This window comes from Salvelinus alpinus, chromosome 30, assembly GCF_045679555.1.
Source record: "Salvelinus alpinus chromosome 30, SLU_Salpinus.1, whole genome shotgun sequence".
Classification (NCBI taxonomy): domain Eukaryota; kingdom Metazoa; phylum Chordata; class Actinopteri; order Salmoniformes; family Salmonidae; genus Salvelinus; species Salvelinus alpinus.
The window spans coordinates 341,370-363,470 of record NC_092115.1 but is presented as its reverse complement, the minus strand read 5'-3'; positions in this window follow the sequence as shown (position 1 = coordinate 363,470).

Sequence of the window (22,101 nt, the reverse complement as noted above, 5' to 3'; positions counted from 1 at the left end):
TGACAGACCAGCTAGATCTAATGTCTCTATTACATTATGACAGACCAGCTAGATCTAATGTCTCTATTATATTATGACAGACCAGCTAGATCTAATGTCTCTATTACATTATGACAGACCAGCTAGATCTAATGTCTCTATTACATTATGACAGACCAGCTAGATCTAATGTCTCTATTACATTATGACAGACCAGCTAGATCTAATGTCTCTATTATATTATGACAGACCAGCTAGATCTAATGTCTCTATTATATTATGACAGACCAGCTAGATCTAATGTCTCTATTACATTATGACAGACCAGCTAGATCTAATGTCTCTATTACATTATGACAGACCAGCTAGATCTAACTGTCTCTATTACATTATGACAGACCAGCTAGATCTAATGTCTCTATTACATTATGACAGACCAGCTAGATCTAATGTCTCTATTATATTATGACAGACCAGCTAGATCTAATGTCTCTATTACATTATGACAGACCAGCTAGATCTACTGTCTCTATTACATTATGACAGACCAGCTAGATCTAATGTCTCTATTACATTATGACAGACCAGCTAGATCTAATGTCTCTATTACATTATGACAGACCAGCTAGATCTAATGTCTCTATTACATTATGACAGACCAGCTAGATCTAATGTCTCTATTACATTATGACAGACCAGCTAGATCTAATGTCTCTATTACATTATGACAGACCAGCTAGATCTAATGTCTCTATTATATTATGACAGACCAGCTAGATCTAATGTCTCTATTACATTATGACAGACCAGCTAGATCTAATGTCTCTATTACATTATGACAGACCAGCTAGATCTAATGTCTCTATTACATTATGACAGACCAGCTAGATCTAATGTCTCTATTACATTATGACAGACCAGCTAGATCTAATGTCTCTATTATATTATGACAGACCAGCTAGATCTAATGTCTCTATTACATTATGACAGACCAGCTAGATCTAATGTCTCTATTACATTATGACAGACCAGCTAGATCTAATGTCTCTATTACATTATGACAGACCAGCTAGATCTAATGTCTCTATTACATTATGACAGACCAGCTAGATCTAATGTCTCTATTACATTAATGACAGACCAGCTAGATCTAATGTCTCTATTACATTATGACAGACCAGCTAGATCTAATGTCTCTATTACATTATGACAGACCAGCTAGATCTAATGTCTCTATTATATTATGACAGACCAGCTAGATCTAATGTCTCTATTACATTATGACAGACCAGCTAGATCTAATGTCTCTATTACATTATGACAGACCAGCTAGATCTAATGTCTCTATTATATTATGACAGACCAGCTAGATCTAATGTCTCTATTATATTATGACAGACCAGCTAGATCTAATGTCTCTATTATATTATGACAGACCAGCTAGATCTAATGTCTCTATTACATTATGACAGACCAGCTAGATCTAATGTCTCTATTACATTATGACAGACCAGCTAGATCTAATGTCTCTATTACATTATGACAGACCAGCTAGATCTAATGTCTCTATTATATAATGACAGACCAGCTAGATCTAATGTCTCTATTACATTATGACAGACCAGCTAGATCTAATGTCTCTATTATATAATGACAGACCAGCTAGATCTAATGTCTCTATTACATTATGACAGACCAGCTAGATCTAATGTCTCTATTATATTATGACAGACCAGCTAGATCTAATGTCTCTATTACATTATGACAGACCAGCTAGATCTAATGTCTCTATTACATTATGACAGACCAGCTAGATCTAATGTCTCTATTACATTATGACAGACCAGCTAGATCTAATGTCTCTATTATATTATGACAGACCAGCTAGATCTAATGTCTCTATTACATTATGACAGACCAGCTAGATCTAATGTCTCTATTACATTATGACAGACCAGCTAGATCTAATGTCTCTATTATATAATGACAGACCAGCTAGATCTAATGTCTCTATTACATTATGACAGACCAGCTAGATCTAATGTCTCTATTATATTATGACAGACCAGCTAGATCTAATGTCTCTATTACATTATGACAGACCAGCTAGATCTAATGTCTCTATTATATAATGACAGACCAGCTAGATCTAATGTCTCTATTACATTATGACAGACCAGCTAGATCTAATGTCTCTATTACATTATGACAGACCAGCTAGATCTAATGTCTCTATTACATTATGACAGACCAGCTAGATCTAATGTCTCTATTACATTATGACAGACCAGCTAGATCTAATGTCTCTATTACATTATGACAGACCAGCTAGATCTAATGTCTCTATTACATTATGACAGACCAGCTAGATCTAATGTCTCTATTACATTATGACAGACCAGCTAGATCTAATGTCTCTATTACATTATGACAGACCAGCTAGATCTAATGTCTCTATTACATTATGACAGACCAGCTAGATCTAATGTCTCTATTACATTATGACAGACCAGCTAGATCTAATGTCTCTATTACATTATGACAGACCAGCTAGATCTAATGTCTCTATTACATTATGACAGACCAGCTAGATCTAATGTCTCTATTACATTATGACAGACCAGCTAGATCTAATGTCTCTATTACATTATGACAGACCAGCTAGATCTAATGTCTCTATTATATTATGACAGACCAGCTAGATCTAATGTCTCTATTATATAATGACAGACCAGCTAGATCTAATGTCTCTATTATATTATGACAGACCAGCTAGATCTAATGTCTCTATTACATTATGACAGACCAGCTAGATCTAATGTCTCTATTACATTATGACAGACCAGCTAGATCTAATGTCTCTATTACATTATGACAGACCAGCTAGATCTAATGTCTCTATTACATTATGACAGACCAGCTAGATCTAATGTCTCTATTACATTATGACAGACCAGCTAGATCTAATGTCTCTATTACATTATGACAGACCAGCTAGATCTAATGTCTCTATTACATTATGACAGACCAGCTAGATCTAATGTCTCTATTACATTATGACAGACCAGCTAGATCTAATGTCTCTATTACATTATGACAGACCAGCTAGATCTAATGTCTCTATTACATTATGACAGACCAGCTAGATCTAATGTCTCTATTACATTATGACAGACCAGCTAGATCTAATGTCTCTATTACATTATGACAGACCAGCTAGATCTAATGTCTCTATTACATTATGACAGACCAGCTAGATCTAATGTCTCTATTACATTATGACAGACCAGCTAGATCTAATGTCTCTATTACATTATGACAGACCAGCTAGATCTAATGTCTCTATTACATTATGACAGACCAGCTAGATCTAATGTCTCTATTACATTATGACAGACCAGCTAGATCTAATGTCTCTATTACATTATGACAGACCAGCTAGATCTAATGTCTCTATTACATTATGACAGACCAGCTAGATCTAATGTATCTATTACATTATGACAGACCAGCTAGATCTAATGTCTCTATTACATTATGACAGACCAGCTAGATCTAATGTCTCTATTACATTATGACAGACCAGCTAGATCTAATGTCTCTATTACATTATGACAGACCAGCTAGATCTAATGTCTCTATTACATTATGACAGACCAGCTAGATCTAATGTCTCTATTACATTATGACAGACCAGCTAGATCTAATGTCTCTATTATATTATGACAGACCAGCTAGATCTAATGTCTCTATTACATTATGACAGACCAGCTAGATCTAATGTCTCTATTACATTATGACAGACCAGCTAGATCTAATGTCTCTATTACATTATGACAGACCAGCTAGATCTAATGTCTCTATTACATTATGACAGACCAGCTAGATCTAATGTCTCTATTACATTATGACAGACCAGCTAGATCTAATGTCTCTATTATATAATGACAGACCAGCTAGATCTAATGTCTCTATTACATTATGACAGACCAGCTAGATCTAATGTCTCTATTACATTATGACAGACCAGCTAGATCTAATGTCTCTATTACATTATGACAGACCAGCTAGATCTAATGTCTCTATTACATTATGACAGACCAGCTAGATCTAATGTCTCTATTACATTATGACAGACCAGCTAGATCTAATGTCTCTATTACATTATGACAGACCAGCTAGATCTAATGTCTCTATTATATTATGACAGACCAGCTAGATCTAATGTCTCTATTACATTATGACAGACCAGCTAGATCTAATGTCTCTATTATATAATGACAGACCAGCTAGATCTAATGTCTCTATTACATTATGACAGACCAGCTAGATCTAATGTCTCTATTACATTATGACAGACCAGCTAGATCTAATGTCTCTATTACATTATGACAGACCAGCTAGATCTAATGTCTCTATTACATTATGACAGACCAGCTAGATCTAATGTCTCTATTACATTATGACAGACCAGCTAGATCTAATGTCTCTATTACATTATGACAGACCAGCTAGATCTAATGTCTCTATTACATTATGACAGACCAGCTAGATCTAATGTCTCTATTACATTATGACAGACCAGCTAGATCTAATGTCTCTATTACATTATGACAGACCAGCTAGATCTAATGTCTCTATTACATTATGACAGACCAGCTAGATCTAATGTCTCTATTACATTATGACAGACCAGCTAGATCTAATGTCTCTATTACATTATGACAGACCAGCTAGATCTAATGTCTCTATTACATTATGACAGACCAGCTAGATCTAATGTCTCTATTACATTATGACAGACCAGCTAGATCTAATGTCTCTATTACATTATGACAGACCAGCTAGATCTAATGTCTCTATTACATTATGACAGACCAGCTAGATCTAATGTCTCTATTACATTATGACAGACCAGCTAGATCTAATGTCTCTATTACATTATGACAGACCAGCTAGATCTAATGTCTCTATTACATTATGACAGACCAGCTAGATCTAATGTCTCTATTACATTATGACAGACCAGCTAGATCTAATGTCTCTATTACATTATGACAGACCAGCTAGATCTAATGTCTCTATTACATTATGACAGACCAGCTAGATCTAATGTCTCTATTACATTATGACAGACCAGCTAGATCTAATGTCTCTATTACATTATGACAGACCAGCTAGATCTAATGTCTCTATTACATTATGACAGACCAGCTAGATCTAATGTCTCTATTACATTATGACAGACCAGCTAGATCTAATGTCTCTATTACATTATGACAGACCAGCTAGATCTAATGTCTCTATTACATTATGACAGACCAGCTAGATCTAATGTCTCTATTACATTATGACAGACCAGCTAGATCTAATGTCTCTATTACATTATGACAGACCAGCTAGATCTAATGTCTCTATTACATTATGACAGACCAGCTAGATCTAATGTCTCTATTACATTATGACAGACCAGCTAGATCTAATGTCTCTATTACATTATGACAGACCAGCTAGATCTAATGTCTCTATTACATAATGACAGACCAGCTAGATCTAATGTCTCTATTACATTATGACAGACCAGCTAGATCTAATGTCTCTATTACATTATGACAGACCAGCTAGATCTAATGTCTCTATTACATTATGACAGACCAGCTAGATCTAATGTCTCTATTATATTATGACAGACCAGCTAGATCTAATGTCTCTATTACATTATGACAGACCAGCTAGATCTAATGTCTCTATTACATTATGACAGACCAGCTAGATCTAATGTCTCTATTACATTATGACAGACCAGCTAGATCTAATGTCTCTATTATATTATGACAGACCAGCTAGATCTAATGTCTCTATTACATTATGACAGACCAGCTAGATCTAATGTCTCTATTACATTATGACAGACCAGCTAGATCTAATGTCTCTATTACATTATGACAGACCAGCTAGATCTAATGTCTCTATTACATTATGACAGACCAGCTAGATCTAATGTCTCTATTACATTATGACAGACCAGCTAGATCTAATGTCTCTATTATATTATGACAGACCAGCTAGATCTAATGTCTCTATTACATTATGACAGACCAGCTAGATCTAATGTCTCTATTACATTATGACAGACCAGCTAGATCTAATGTCTCTATTACATTATGACAGACCAGCTAGATCTAATGTCTCTATTACATTATGACAGACCAGCTAGATCTAATGTCTCTATTACATTATGACAGACCAGCTAGATCTAATGTCTCTATTATATTATGACAGACCAGCTAGATCTAATGTCTCTATTACATTATGACAGACCAGCTAGATCTAATGTCTCTATTACATTATGACAGACCAGCTAGATCTAATGTCTCTATTACATTATGACAGACCAGCTAGATCTAATGTCTCTATTACATTATGACAGACCAGCTAGATCTAATGTCTCTATTACATTATGACAGACCAGCTAGATCTAATGTCTCTATTACATTATGACAGACCAGCTAGATCTAATGTCTCTATTACATTATGACAGACCAGCTAGATCTAATGTCTCTATTACATTATGACAGACCAGCTAGATCTAATGTCTCTATTACATTATGACAGACCAGCTAGATCTAATGTCTCTATTACATTATGACAGACCAGCTAGATCTAATGTCTCTATTACATTATGACAGACCAGCTAGATCTAATGTCTCTATTACATTATGACAGACCAGCTAGATCTAATGTCTCTATTATATAATGACAGACCAGCTAGATCTAATGTCTCTATTACATTATGACAGACCAGCTAGATCTAATGTCTCTATTACATTATGACAGACCAGCTAGATCTAATGTCTCTATTACATTATGACAGACCAGCTAGATCTAATGTCTCTATTATATTATGACAGACCAGCTAGATCTAATGTCTCTATTACATTATGACAGACCAGCTAGATCTAATGTCTCTATTACATTATGACAGACCAGCTAGATCTAATGTCTCTATTATATTATGACAGACCAGCTAGATCTAATGTCTCTATTATATTATGACAGACCAGCTAGATCTAATGTCTCTATTACATTATGACAGACCAGCTAGATCTAATGTCTCTATTACATAATGACAGACCAGCTAGATCTAATGTCTCTATTACATTATGACAGACCAGCTAGATCTAATGTCTCTATTACATTATGACAGACCAGCTAGATCTAATGTCTCTATTACATTATGACAGACCAGCTAGATCTAATGTCTCTATTATATTATGACAGACCAGCTAGATCTAATGTCTCTATTACATTATGACAGACCAGCTAGATCTAATGTCTCTATTACATTATGACAGACCAGCTAGATCTAATGTCTCTATTATATTATGACAGACCAGCTAGATCTAATGTCTCTATTACATTATGACAGACCAGCTAGATCTAATGTCTCTATTATATTATGACAGACCAGCTAGATCTAATGTCTCTATTACATTATGACAGACCAGCTAGATCTAATGTCTCTATTATATTATGACAGACCAGCTAGATCTAATGTCTCTATTACATTATGACAGACCAGCTAGATCTAATGTCTCTATTATATTATGACAGACCAGCTAGATCTAATGTCTCTATTACATTATGACAGACCAGCTAGATCTAATGTCTCTATTACATTATGACAGACCAGCTAGATCTAATGTCTCTATTACATTATGACAGACCAGCTAGATCTAATGTCTCTATTACATTATGACAGACCAGCTAGATCTAATGTCTCTATTACATTATGACAGACCAGCTAGATCTAATGTCTCTATTACATTATGACAGACCAGCTAGATCTAATGTCTCTATTATATTATGACAGACCAGCTAGATCTAATGTCTCTATTACATTATGACAGACCAGCTAGATCTAATGTCTCTATTATATTATGACAGACCAGCTAGATCTAATGTCTCTATTACATTATGACAGACCAGCTAGATCTAATGTCTCTATTACATTATGACAGACCAGCTAGATCTAATGTCTCTATTACATTATGACAGACCAGCTAGATCTAATGTCTCTATTACATTATGACAGACCAGCTAGATCTAATGTCTCTATTACATAATGACAGACCAGCTAGATCTAATGTCTCTATTATATTATGACAGACCAGCTAGATCTAATGTCTCTATTACATTATGACAGACCAGCTAGATCTAATGTCTCTATTACATTATGACAGACCAGCTAGATCTAATGTCTCTATTATATTATGACAGACCAGCTAGATCTAATGTCTCTATTACATTATGACAGACCAGCTAGATCTAATGTCTCTATTACATTATGACAGACCAGCTAGATCTAATGTCTCTATTACATTATGACAGACCAGCTAGATCTAATGTCTCTATTACATTATGACAGACCAGCTAGATCTAATGTCTCTATTATATTATGACAGACCAGCTAGATCTAATGTCTCTATTATATAATGACAGACCAGCTAGATCTAATGTCTCTATTACATTATGACAGACCAGCTAGATCTAATGTCTCTATTACATTATGACAGACCAGCTAGATCTAATGTCTCTATTACATTATGACAGACCAGCTAGATCTAATGTCTCTATTACATTATGACAGACCAGCTAGATCTAATGTCTCTATTACATTATGACAGACCAGCTAGATCTAATGTCTCTATTATATAATGACAGACCAGCTAGATCTAATGTCTCTATTATATTATGACAGACCAGCTAGATCTAATGTCTCTATTACATTATGACAGACCAGCTAGATCTAATGTCTCTATTACATTATGACAGACCAGCTAGATCTAATGTCTCTATTATATTATGACAGACCAGCTAGATCTAATGTCTCTATTACATTATGACAGACCAGCTAGATCTAATGTCTCTATTACATTATGACAGACCAGCTAGATCTAATGTCTCTATTATATTATGACAGACCAGCTAGATCTAATGTCTCTATTACATTATGACAGACCAGCTAGATCTAATGTCTCTATTATATTATGACAGACCAGCTAGATCTAATGTCTCTATTACATTATGACAGACCAGCTAGATCTAATGTCTCTATTATATTATGACAGACCAGCTAGATCTAATGTCTCTATTATATTATGACAGACCAGCTAGATCTAATGTCTCTATTACATTATGACAGACCAGCTAGATCTAATGTCTCTATTATATTATGACAGACCAGCTAGATCTAATGTCTCTATTACATTATGACAGACCAGCTAGATCTAATGTCTCTATTACATTATGACAGACCAGCTAGATCTAATGTCTCTATTACATTATGACAGACCAGCTAGATCTAATGTCTCTATTACATTATGACAGACCAGCTAGATCTAATGTCTCTATTATATTATGACAGACCAGCTAGATCTAATGTCTCTATTATATAATGACAGACCAGCTAGATCTAATGTCTCTATTATATTATGACAGACCAGCTAGATCTAATGTCTCTATTATATTATGACAGACCAGCTAGATCTAATGTCTCTATTACATTATGACAGACCAGCTAGATCTAATGTCTCTATTATATTATGACAGACCAGCTAGATCTAATGTCTCTATTACATTATGACAGACCAGCTAGATCTAATGTCTCTATTACATTATGACAGACCAGCTAGATCTAATGTCTCTATTATATAATGACAGACCAGCTAGATCTAATGTCTCTATTACATTATGACAGACCAGCTAGATCTAATGTCTCTATTATATAATGACAGACCAGCTAGATCTAATGTCTCTATTACATTATGACAGACCAGCTAGATCTAATGTCTCTATTATATAATGACAGACCAGCTAGATCTAATGTCTCTATTACATTATGACAGACCAGCTAGATCTAATGTCTCTATTATATAATGACAGACCAGCTAGATCTAATGTCTCTATTACATTATGACAGACCAGCTAGATCTAATGTCTCTATTATATAATGACAGACCAGCTAGATCTAATGTCTCTATTACATTATGACAGACCAGCTAGATCTAATGTCTCTATTATATAATGACAGACCAGCTAGATCTAATGTCTCTATTATATAATGACAGACCAGCTAGATCTAATGTCTCTATTATATTATGACAGACCAGCTAGATCTAATGTCTCTATTATATAATGACAGACCAGCTAGATCTAATGTCTCTATTACATTATGACAGACCAGCTAGATCTAATGTCTCTATTATATTATGACAGACCAGCTAGATCTAATGTCTCTATTACATTATGACAGACCAGCTAGATCTAATGTCTCTATTATATTATGACAGACCAGCTAGATCTAATGTCTCTATTATATTATGACAGACCAGCTAGATCTAATGTCTCTATTATATAATGACAGACCAGCTAGATCTAATGTCTCTATTACATTATGACAGACCAGCTAGATCTAATGTCTCTATTATATTATGACAGACCAGCTAGATCTAATGTCTCTATTACATTATGACAGACCAGCTAGATCTAATGTCTCTATTACATTATGACAGACCAGCTAGATCTAATGTCTCTATTATATTATGACAGACCAGCTAGATCTAATGTCTCTATTACATTATGACAGACCAGCTAGATCTAATGTCTCTATTATATTATGACAGACCAGCTAGATCTAATGTCTCTATTATATTATGACAGACCAGCTAGATCTAATGTCTCTATTATATTATGACAGACCAGCTAGATCTAATGTCTCTATTATATAATGACAGACCAGCTAGATCTAATGTCTCTATTACATTATGACAGACCAGCTAGATCTAATGTCTCTATTACATTATGACAGACCAGCTAGATCTAATGTCTCTATTATATAATGACAGACCAGCTAGATCTAATGTCTCTATTATATTATGACAGACCAGCTAGATCTAATGTCTCTATTATATTATGACAGACCAGCTAGATCTAATGTCTCTATTACATTATGACAGACCAGCTAGATCTAATGTCTCTATTACATTATGACAGACCAGCTAGATCTAATGTCTCTATTATATAATGACAGACCAGCTAGATCTAATGTCTCTATTACATTATGACAGACCAGCTAGATCTAATGTCTCTATTACATTATGACAGACCAGCTAGATCTAATGTCTCTATTACATTATGACAGACCAGCTAGATCTAATGTCTCTATTACATTATGACAGACCAGCTAGATCTAATGTCTCTATTACATTATGACAGACCAGCTAGATCTAATGTCTCTATTACATTATGACAGACCAGCTAGATCTAATGTCTCTATTATATTATGACAGACCAGCTAGATCTAATGTCTCTATTACATTATGACAGACCAGCTAGATCTAATGTCTCTATTACATTATGACAGACCAGCTAGATCTAATGTCTCTATTACATTATGACAGACCAGCTAGATCTAATGTCTCTATTACATTATGACAGACCAGCTAGATCTAATGTCTCTATTACATTATGACAGACCAGCTAGATCTAATGTCTCTATTACATTATGACAGACCAGCTAGATCTAATGTCTCTATTACATTATGACAGACCAGCTAGATCTAATGTCTCTATTACATTATGACAGACCAGCTAGATCTAATGTCTCTATTACATTATGACAGACCAGCTAGATCTAATGTCTCTATTACATTATGACAGACCAGCTAGATCTAATGTCTCTATTACATTATGACAGACCAGCTAGATCTAATGTCTCTATTACATTATGACAGACCAGCTAGATCTAATGTCTCTATTACATTATGACAGACCAGCTAGATCTAATGTCTCTATTACATTATGACAGACCAGCTAGATCTAATGTCTCTATTACATTATGACAGACCAGCTAGATCTAATGTCTCTATTACATTATGACAGACCAGCTAGATCTAATGTCTCTATTACATTATGACAGACCAGCTAGATCTAATGTCTCTATTATATTATGACAGACCAGCTAGATCTAATGTCTCTATTACATTATGACAGACCAGCTAGATCTAATGTCTCTATTACATTATGACAGACCAGCTAGATCTAATGTCTCTATTACATTATGACAGACCAGCTAGATCTAATGTCTCTATTACATTATGACAGACCAGCTAGATCTAATGTCTCTATTACATTATGACAGACCAGCTAGATCTAATGTCTCTATTACATTATGACAGACCAGCTAGATCTAATGTCTCTATTACATTATGACAGACCAGCTAGATCTAATGTCTCTATTACATTATGACAGACCAGCTAGATCTAATGTCTCTATTACATTATGACAGACCAGCTAGATCTAATGTCTCTATTACATTATGACAGACCAGCTAGATCTAATGTCTCTATTACATTATGACAGACCAGCTAGATCTAATGTCTCTATTATATAATGACAGACCAGCTAGATCTAATGTCTCTATTACATTATGACAGACCAGCTAGATCTAATGTCTCTATTACATTATGACAGACCAGCTAGATCTAATGTCTCTATTACATTATGACAGACCAGCTAGATCTAATGTCTCTATTACATTATGACAGACCAGCTAGATCTAATGTCTCTATTACATTATGACAGACCAGCTAGATCTAATGTCTCTATTACATTATGACAGACCAGCTAGATCTAATGTCTCTATTACATTATGACAGACCAGCTAGATCTAATGTCTCTATTACATTATGACAGACCAGCTAGATCTAATGTCTCTATTACATTATGACAGACCAGCTAGATCTAATGTCTCTATTATATTATGACAGACCAGCTAGATCTAATGTCTCTATTACATTATGACAGACCAGCTAGATCTAATGTCTCTATTACATTATGACAGACCAGCTAGATCTAATGTCTCTATTACATTATGACAGACCAGCTAGATCTAATGTCTCTATTACATTATGACAGACCAGCTAGATCTAATGTCTCTATTACATTATGACAGACCAGCTAGATCTAATGTCTCTATTACATTATGACAGACCAGCTAGATCTAATGTCTCTATTACATTATGACAGACCAGCTAGATCTAATGTCTCTATTACATAATGACAGACCAGCTAGATCTAATGTCTCTATTACATAATGACAGACCAGCTAGATCTAATGTCTCTATTACATTATGACAGACCAGCTAGATCTAATGTCTCTATTACATTATGACAGACCAGCTAGATCTAATGTCTCTATTACATTATGACAGACCAGCTAGATCTAATGTCTCTATTATATTATGACAGACCAGCTAGATCTAATGTCTCTATTACATTATGACAGACCAGCTAGATCTAATGTCTCTATTATATTATGACAGACCAGCTAGATCTAATGTCTCTATTATATAATGACAGACCAGCTAGATCTAATGTCTCTATTACATTATGACAGACCAGCTAGATCTAATGTCTCTATTACATTATGACAGACCAGCTAGATCTAATGTCTCTATTACATTATGACAGACCAGCTAGATCTAATGTCTCTATTACATTATGACAGACCAGCTAGATCTAATGTCTCTATTACATTATGACAGACCAGCTAGATCTAATGTCTCTATTACATTATGACAGACCAGCTAGATCTAATGTCTCTATTACATTATGACAGACCAGCTAGATCTAATGTCTCTATTATATAATGACAGACCAGCTAGATCTAATGTCTCTATTACATTATGACAGACCAGCTAGATCTAATGTCTCTATTACATTATGACAGACCAGCTAGATCTAATGTCTCTATTACATTATGACAGACCAGCTAGATCTAATGTCTCTATTACATTATGACAGACCAGCTAGATCTAATGTCTCTATTACATTATGACAGACCAGCTAGATCTAATGTCTCTATTACATTATGACAGACCAGCTAGATCTAATGTCTCTATTACATTATGACAGACCAGCTAGATCTAATGTCTCTATTACATTATGACAGACCAGCTAGATCTAATGTCTCTATTACATTATGACAGACCAGCTAGATCTAATGTCTCTATTACATTATGACAGACCAGCTAGATCTAATGTCTCTATTACATTATGACAGACCAGCTAGATCTAATGTCTCTATTACATTATGACAGACCAGCTAGATCTAATGTCTCTATTATATTATGACAGACCAGCTAGATCTAATGTCTCTATTACATTATGACAGACCAGCTAGATCTAATGTCTCTATTACATTATGACAGACCAGCTAGATCTAATGTCTCTATTACATTATGACAGACCAGCTAGATCTAATGTCTCTATTATATTATGACAGACCAGCTAGATCTAATGTCTCTATTACATTATGACAGACCAGCTAGATCTAATGTCTCTATTACATTATGACAGACCAGCTAGATCTAATGTCTCTATTACATTATGACAGACCAGCTAGATCTAATGTCTCTATTACATTATGACAGACCAGCTAGATCTAATGTCTCTATTATATAATGACAGACCAGCTAGATCTAATGTCTCTATTACATTATGACAGACCAGCTAGATCTAATGTCTCTATCATATAATGACAGACCAGCTAGATCTAATGTCTCTATTACATTATGACAGACCAGCTAGATCTAATGTCTCTATTACATTATGACAGACCAGCTAGATCTAATGTCTCTATTACATTATGACAGACCAGCTAGATCTAATGTCTCTATTACATTATGACAGACCAGCTAGATCTAATGTCTCTATTATATTATGACAGACCAGCTAGATCTAATGTCTCTATTACATTATGACAGACCAGCTAGATCTAATGTCTCTATTATATAATGACAGACCAGCTAGATCTAATGTCTCTATTACATTATGACAGACCAGCTAGATCTAATGTCTCTATTACATTATGACAGACCAGCTAGATCTAATGTCTCTATTACATTATGACAGACCAGCTAGATCTAATGTCTCTATTATATTATGACAGACCAGCTAGATCTAATGTCTCTATTACATTATGACAGACCAGCTAGATCTAATGTCTCTATTACATTATGACAGACCAGCTAGATCTAATGTCTCTATTACATTATGACAGACCAGCTAGATCTAATGTCTCTATTACATTATGACAGACCAGCTAGATCTAATGTCTCTATTACATTATGACAGACCAGCTAGATCTAATGTCTCTATTACATTATGACAGACCAGCTAGATCTAATGTCTCTATTACATTATGACAGACCAGCTAGATCTAATGTCTCTATTACATTATGACAGACCAGCTAGATCTAATGTCTCTATTATATAATGACAGACCAGCTAGATCTAATGTCTCTATTACATTATGACAGACCAGCTAGATCTAATGTCTCTATTACATTATGACAGACCAGCTAGATCTAATGTCTCTATTACATTATGACAGACCAGCTAGATCTAATGTCTCTATTATATAATGACAGACCAGCTAGATCTAATGTCTCTATTACATTATGACAGACCAGCTAGATCTAATGTCTCTATTACATTATGACAGACCAGCTAGATCTAATGTCTCTATTACATTATGACAGACCAGCTAGATCTAATGTCTCTATTACATTATGACAGACCAGCTAGATCTAATGTCTCTATTATATAATGACAGACCAGCTAGATCTAATGTCTCTATTATATAATGACAGACCAGCTAGATCTAATGTCTCTATCATATAATGACAGACCAGCTAGATCTAATGTCTCTATTACATTATGACAGACCAGCTAGATCTAATGTCTCTATTACATTATGACAGACCAGCTAGATCTAATGTCTCTATTACATTATGACAGACCAGCTAGATCTAATGTCTCTATTATATTATGACAGACCAGCTAGATCTAATGTCTCTATTATATTATGACAGACCAGCTAGATCTAATGTCTCTATTACATTATGACAGACCAGCTAGATCTAATGTCTCTATTACATTATGACAGACCAGCTAGATCTAATGTCTCTATTACATTATGACAGACCAGCTAGATCTAATGTCTCTATTACATTATGACAGACCAGCTAGATCTAATGTCTCTATTACATTATGACAGACCAGCTAGATCTAATGTCTCTATTACATTATGACAGACCAGCTAGATCTAATGTCTCTATTACATTATGACAGACCAGCTAGATCTAATGTCTCTATTACATTATGACAGACCAGCTAGATCTAATGTCTCTATCACATTATGACAGACCAGCTAGATCTAATGTCTCTATTATATTATGACAGACCAGCTAGATCTAATGTCTCTATTATATTATGACAGACCAGCTAGATCTAATGTCTCTATTACATTATGACAGACCAGCTAGATCTAATGTCTCTATTATATTATGACAGACCAGCTAGATCTAATGTCTCTATTACATTATGACAGACCAGCTAGATCTAATGTCTCTATTACATTATGACAGACCAGCTAGATCTAATGTCTCTATTACATTATGACAGACCAGCTAGATCTAATGTCTCTATTACATTATGACAGACCAGCTAGATCTAATGTCTCTATTACATTATGACAGACCAGCTAGATCTAATGTCTCTATTACATTATGACAGACCAGCTAGATCTAATGTCTCTATTACATTATGACAGACCAGCTAGATCTAATGTCTCTATTATATTATGACAGACCAGCTAGATCTAATGTCTCTATTACATTATGACAGACCAGCTAGATCTAATGTCTCTATTACATTATGACAGACCAGCTAGATCTAATGTCTCTATTACATTATGACAGACCAGCTAGATCTAATGTCTCTATTACATTATGACAGACCAGCTAGATCTAATGTCTCTATTACATTATGACAGACCAGCTAGATCTAATGTCTCTATTACATTATGACAGACCAGCTAGATCTAATGTCTCTATTATATTATGACAGACCAGCTAGATCTAATGTCTCTATTACATTATGACAGACCAGCTAGATCTAATGTCTCTATTACATTATGACAGACCAGCTAGATCTAATGTCTCTATTACATTATGACAGACCAGCTAGATCTAATGTCTCTATTACATTATGACAGACCAGCTAGATCTAATGTCTCTATTACATTATGACAGACCAGCTAGATCTAATGTCTCTATTATATTATGACAGACCAGCTAGATCTAATGTCTCTATTACATTATGACAGACCAGCTAGATCTAATGTCTCTATTATATAATGACAGACCAGCTAGATCTAATGTCTCTATTACATTATGACAGACCAGCTAGATCTAATGTCTCTATTACATTATGACAGACCAGCTAGATCTAATGTCTCTATTATATTATGACAGACCAGCTAGATCTAATGTCTCTATTACATTATGACAGACCAGCTAGATCTAATGTCTCTATTACATTATGACAGACCAGCTAGATCTAATGTCTCTATTACATTATGACAGACCAGCTAGATCTAATGTCTCTATTACATTATGACAGACCAGCTAGATCTAATGTCTCTATTACATTATGACAGACCAGCTAGATCTAATGTCTCTATTACATTATGACAGACCAGCTAGATCTAATGTCTCTATTACATTATGACAGACCAGCTAGATCTAATGTCTCTATTATATTATGACAGACCAGCTAGATCTAATGTCTCTATTACATTATGACAGACCAGCTAGATCTAATGTCTCTATTACATTATGACAGACCAGCTAGATCTAATGTCTCTATTACATTATGACAGACCAGCTAGATCTAATGTCTCTATTACATTATGACAGACCAGCTAGATCTAATGTCTCTATTACATTATGACAGACCAGCTAGATCTAATGTCTCTATTACATTATGACAGACCAGCTAGATCTAATGTCTCTATTACATTATGACAGACCAGCTAGATCTAATGTCTCTATTACATTATGACAGACCAGCTAGATCTAATGTCTCTATTACATAATGACAGACCAGCTAGATCTAATGTCTCTATTACATTATGACAGACCAGCTAGATCTAATGTCTCTATTACATTATGACAGACCAGCTAGATCTAATGTCTCTATTATATTATGACAGACCAGCTAGATCTAATGTCTCTATTATATAATGACAGACCAGCTAGATCTAATGTCTCTATTACATTATGACAGACCAGCTAGATCTAATGTCTCTATTATATTATGACAGACCAGCTAGATCTAATGTCTCTATTACATTATGACAGACCAGCTAGATCTAATGTCTCTATTACATTATGACAGACCAGCTAGATCTAATGTCTCTATTACATTATGACAGACCAGCTAGATCTAATGTCTCTATTACATTATGACAGACCAGCTAGATCTAATGTCTCTATTACATTATGACAGACCAGCTAGATCTAATGTCTCTATTACATTATGACAGACCAGCTAGATCTAATGTCTCTATTACATAATGACAGACCAGCTAGATCTAATGTCTCTATTACATTATGACAGACCAGCTAGATCTAATGTCTCTATTACATTATGACAGACCAGCTAGATCTAATGTCTCTATTATATTATGACAGACCAGCTAGATCTAATGTCTCTATTACATTATGACAGACCAGCTAGATCTAATGTCTCTATTACATTATGACAGACCAGCTAGATCTAATGTCTCTATTACATTATGACAGACCAGCTAGATCTAATGTCTCTATTACATTATGACAGACCAGCTAGATCTAATGTCTCTATTACATTATGACAGACCAGCTAGATCTAATGTCTCTATTACATTATGACAGACCAGCTAGATCTAATGTCTCTATTATATAATGACAGACCAGCTAGATCTAATGTCTCTATTACATTATGACAGACCAGCTAGATCTAATGTCTCTATTACATTATGACAGACCAGCTAGATCTAATGTCTCTATTACATTATGACAGACCAGCTAGATCTAATGTCTCTATTACATTATGACAGACCAGCTAGATCTAATGTCTCTATTACATTATGACAGACCAGCTAGATCTAATGTCTCTATTACATTATGACAGACCAGCTAGATCTAATGTCTCTATTACATTATGACAGACCAGCTAGATCTAATGTCTCTATTATATTATGACAGACCAGCTAGATCTAATGTCTCTATTATATTATGACAGACCAGCTAGATCTAATGTCTCTATTATATAATGACAGACCAGCTAGATCTAATGTCTCTATTATATTATGACAGACCAGCTAGATCTAATGTCTCTATTACATTATGACAGACCAGCTAGATCTAATGTCTCTATTACATTATGACAGACCAGCTAGATCTAATGTCTCTATTACATTATGACAGACCAGCTAGATCTAATGTCTCTATTATATTATGACAGACCAGCTAGATCTAATGTCTCTATTATATTATGACAGACCAGCTAGATCTAATGTCTCTATTATATTATGACAGACCAGCTAGATCTAATGTCTCTATTATATTATGACAGACCAGCTAGATCTAATGTCTCTATTATATTATGACAGACCAGCTAGATCTAATGTCTCTATTACATTATGACAGACCAGCTAGATCTAATGTCTCTATTATATTATGACAGACCAGCTAGATCTAATGTCTCTATTATATTATGACAGACCAGCTAGATCTAATGTCTCTATTACATTATGACAGACCAGCTAGATCTAATGTCTCTATTATATTATGACAGACCAGCTAGATCTAATGTCTCTATTACATTATGACAGACCAGCTAGATCTAATGTCTCTATTATATTATGACAGACCAGCTAGATCTAATGTCTCTATTACATTATGACAGACCAGCTAGATCTAATGTCTCTATTACATTATGACAGACCAGCTAGATCTAATGTCTCTATTACATTATGACAGACCAGCTAGATCTAATGTCTCTATTATATTATGACAGACCAGCTAGATCTAATGTCTCTATTATATTATGACAGACCAGCTAGATCTAATGTCTCTATTATATTATGACAGACCAGCTAGATCTAATGTCTCTATTATATTATGACAGACCAGCTAGATCTAATGTCTCTATTATATTATGACAGACCAGCTAGATCTAATGTCTCTATTACATTATGACAGACCAGCTAGATCTAATGTCTCTATTATATTATGACAGACCAGCTAGATCTAATGTCTCTATTACATTATGACAGACCAGCTAGATCTAATGTCTCTATTACATTATGACAGACCAGCTAGATCTAATGTCTCTATTATATTATGACAGACCAGCTAGATCTAATGTCTCTATTATATTATGACAGACCAGCTAGATCTAATGTCTCTATTATATTATGACAGACCAGCTAGATCTAATGTCTCTATTATATTATGACAGACCAGCTAGATCTAATGTCTCTATTATATTATGACAGACCAGCTAGATCTAATGTCTCTATTATATTATGACAGACCAGCTAGATCTAATGTCTCTATTATATTATGACAGACCAGCTAGATCTAATGTCTCTATTATATTATGACAGACCAGCTAGATCTAATGTCTCTATTATATTATGACAGACCAGCTAGATCTAATGTCTCTATTACATTATGACAGACCAGCTAGATCTAATGTCTCTATTATATTATGACAGACCAGCTAGATCTAATGTCTCTATTATATTATGACAGACCAGCTAGATCTAATGTCTCTATTATATTATGACAGACCAGCTAGATCTAATGTCTCTATTATATTATGACAGACCAGCTAGATCTAATGTCTCTATTATATTATGACAGACCAGCTAGATCTAATGTCTCTATTATATTATGACAGACCAGCTAGATCTAATGTCTCTATTATATTATGACAGACCAGCTAGATCTAATGTCTCTATTATATTATGACAGACCAGCTAGATCTAATGTCTCTATTATATTATGACAGACCAGCTAGATCTAATGTCTCTATTACATTATGACAGACCAGCTAGATCTAATGTCTCTATTATATTATGACAGACCAGCTAGATCTAATGTCTCTATTATATTATGACAGACCAGCTAGATCTAATGTCTCTATTATATTATGACAGACCAGCTAGATCTAATGTCTCTATTATATTATGACAGACCAGCTAGATCTAATGTCTCTATTATATTATGACAGACCAGCTAGATCTAATGTCTCTATTATATTATGACAGACCAGCTAGATCTAATGTCTCTATTACATTATGACAGACCAGCTAGATCTAATGTCTCTATTACATTATGACAGACCAGCTAGATCTAATGTCTCTATTATATTATGACAGACCAGCTAGATCTAATGTCTCTATTATATTATGACAGACCAGCTAGATCTAATGTCTCTATTATATTATGACAGACCAGCTAGATCTAATGTCTCTATTATATTATGACAGACCAGCTAGATCTAATGTCTCTATTATATTATGACAGACCAGCTAGATCTAATGTCTCTATTATATTATGACAGACCAGCTAGATCTAATGTCTCTATTATATTATGACAGACCAGCTAGATCTACATGTCTCTATTATATTATGACAGACCAGCTAGATCTAATGTCTCTATTATATTATGACAGACCAGCTAGATCTAATGTCTCTATTATATTATGACAGACCAGCTAGATCTAATGTCTCTATTATATTATGACAGACCAGCTAGATCTAATGTCTCTATTATATTATGACAGACCAGCTAGATCTAATGTCTCTATTACATTATGACAGACCAGCTAGATCTAATGTCTCTATTATATTATGACAGACCAGCTAGATCTAATGTCTCTATTACATTATGACAGACCAGCTAGATCTAATGTCTCTATTATATTATGACAGACCAGCTAGATCTAATGTCTCTATTATATTATGACAGACCAGCTAGATCTAATGTCTCTATTATATTATGACAGACCAGCTAGATCTAACTGTCTCTATTATATTATGACAGACCAGCTAGATCTAATGTCTCTATTATATTATGACAGACCAGCTAGATCTACTGTCTCTATTATATTATGACAGACCAGCTAGATCTAATGTCTCTATTACATTATGACAGAC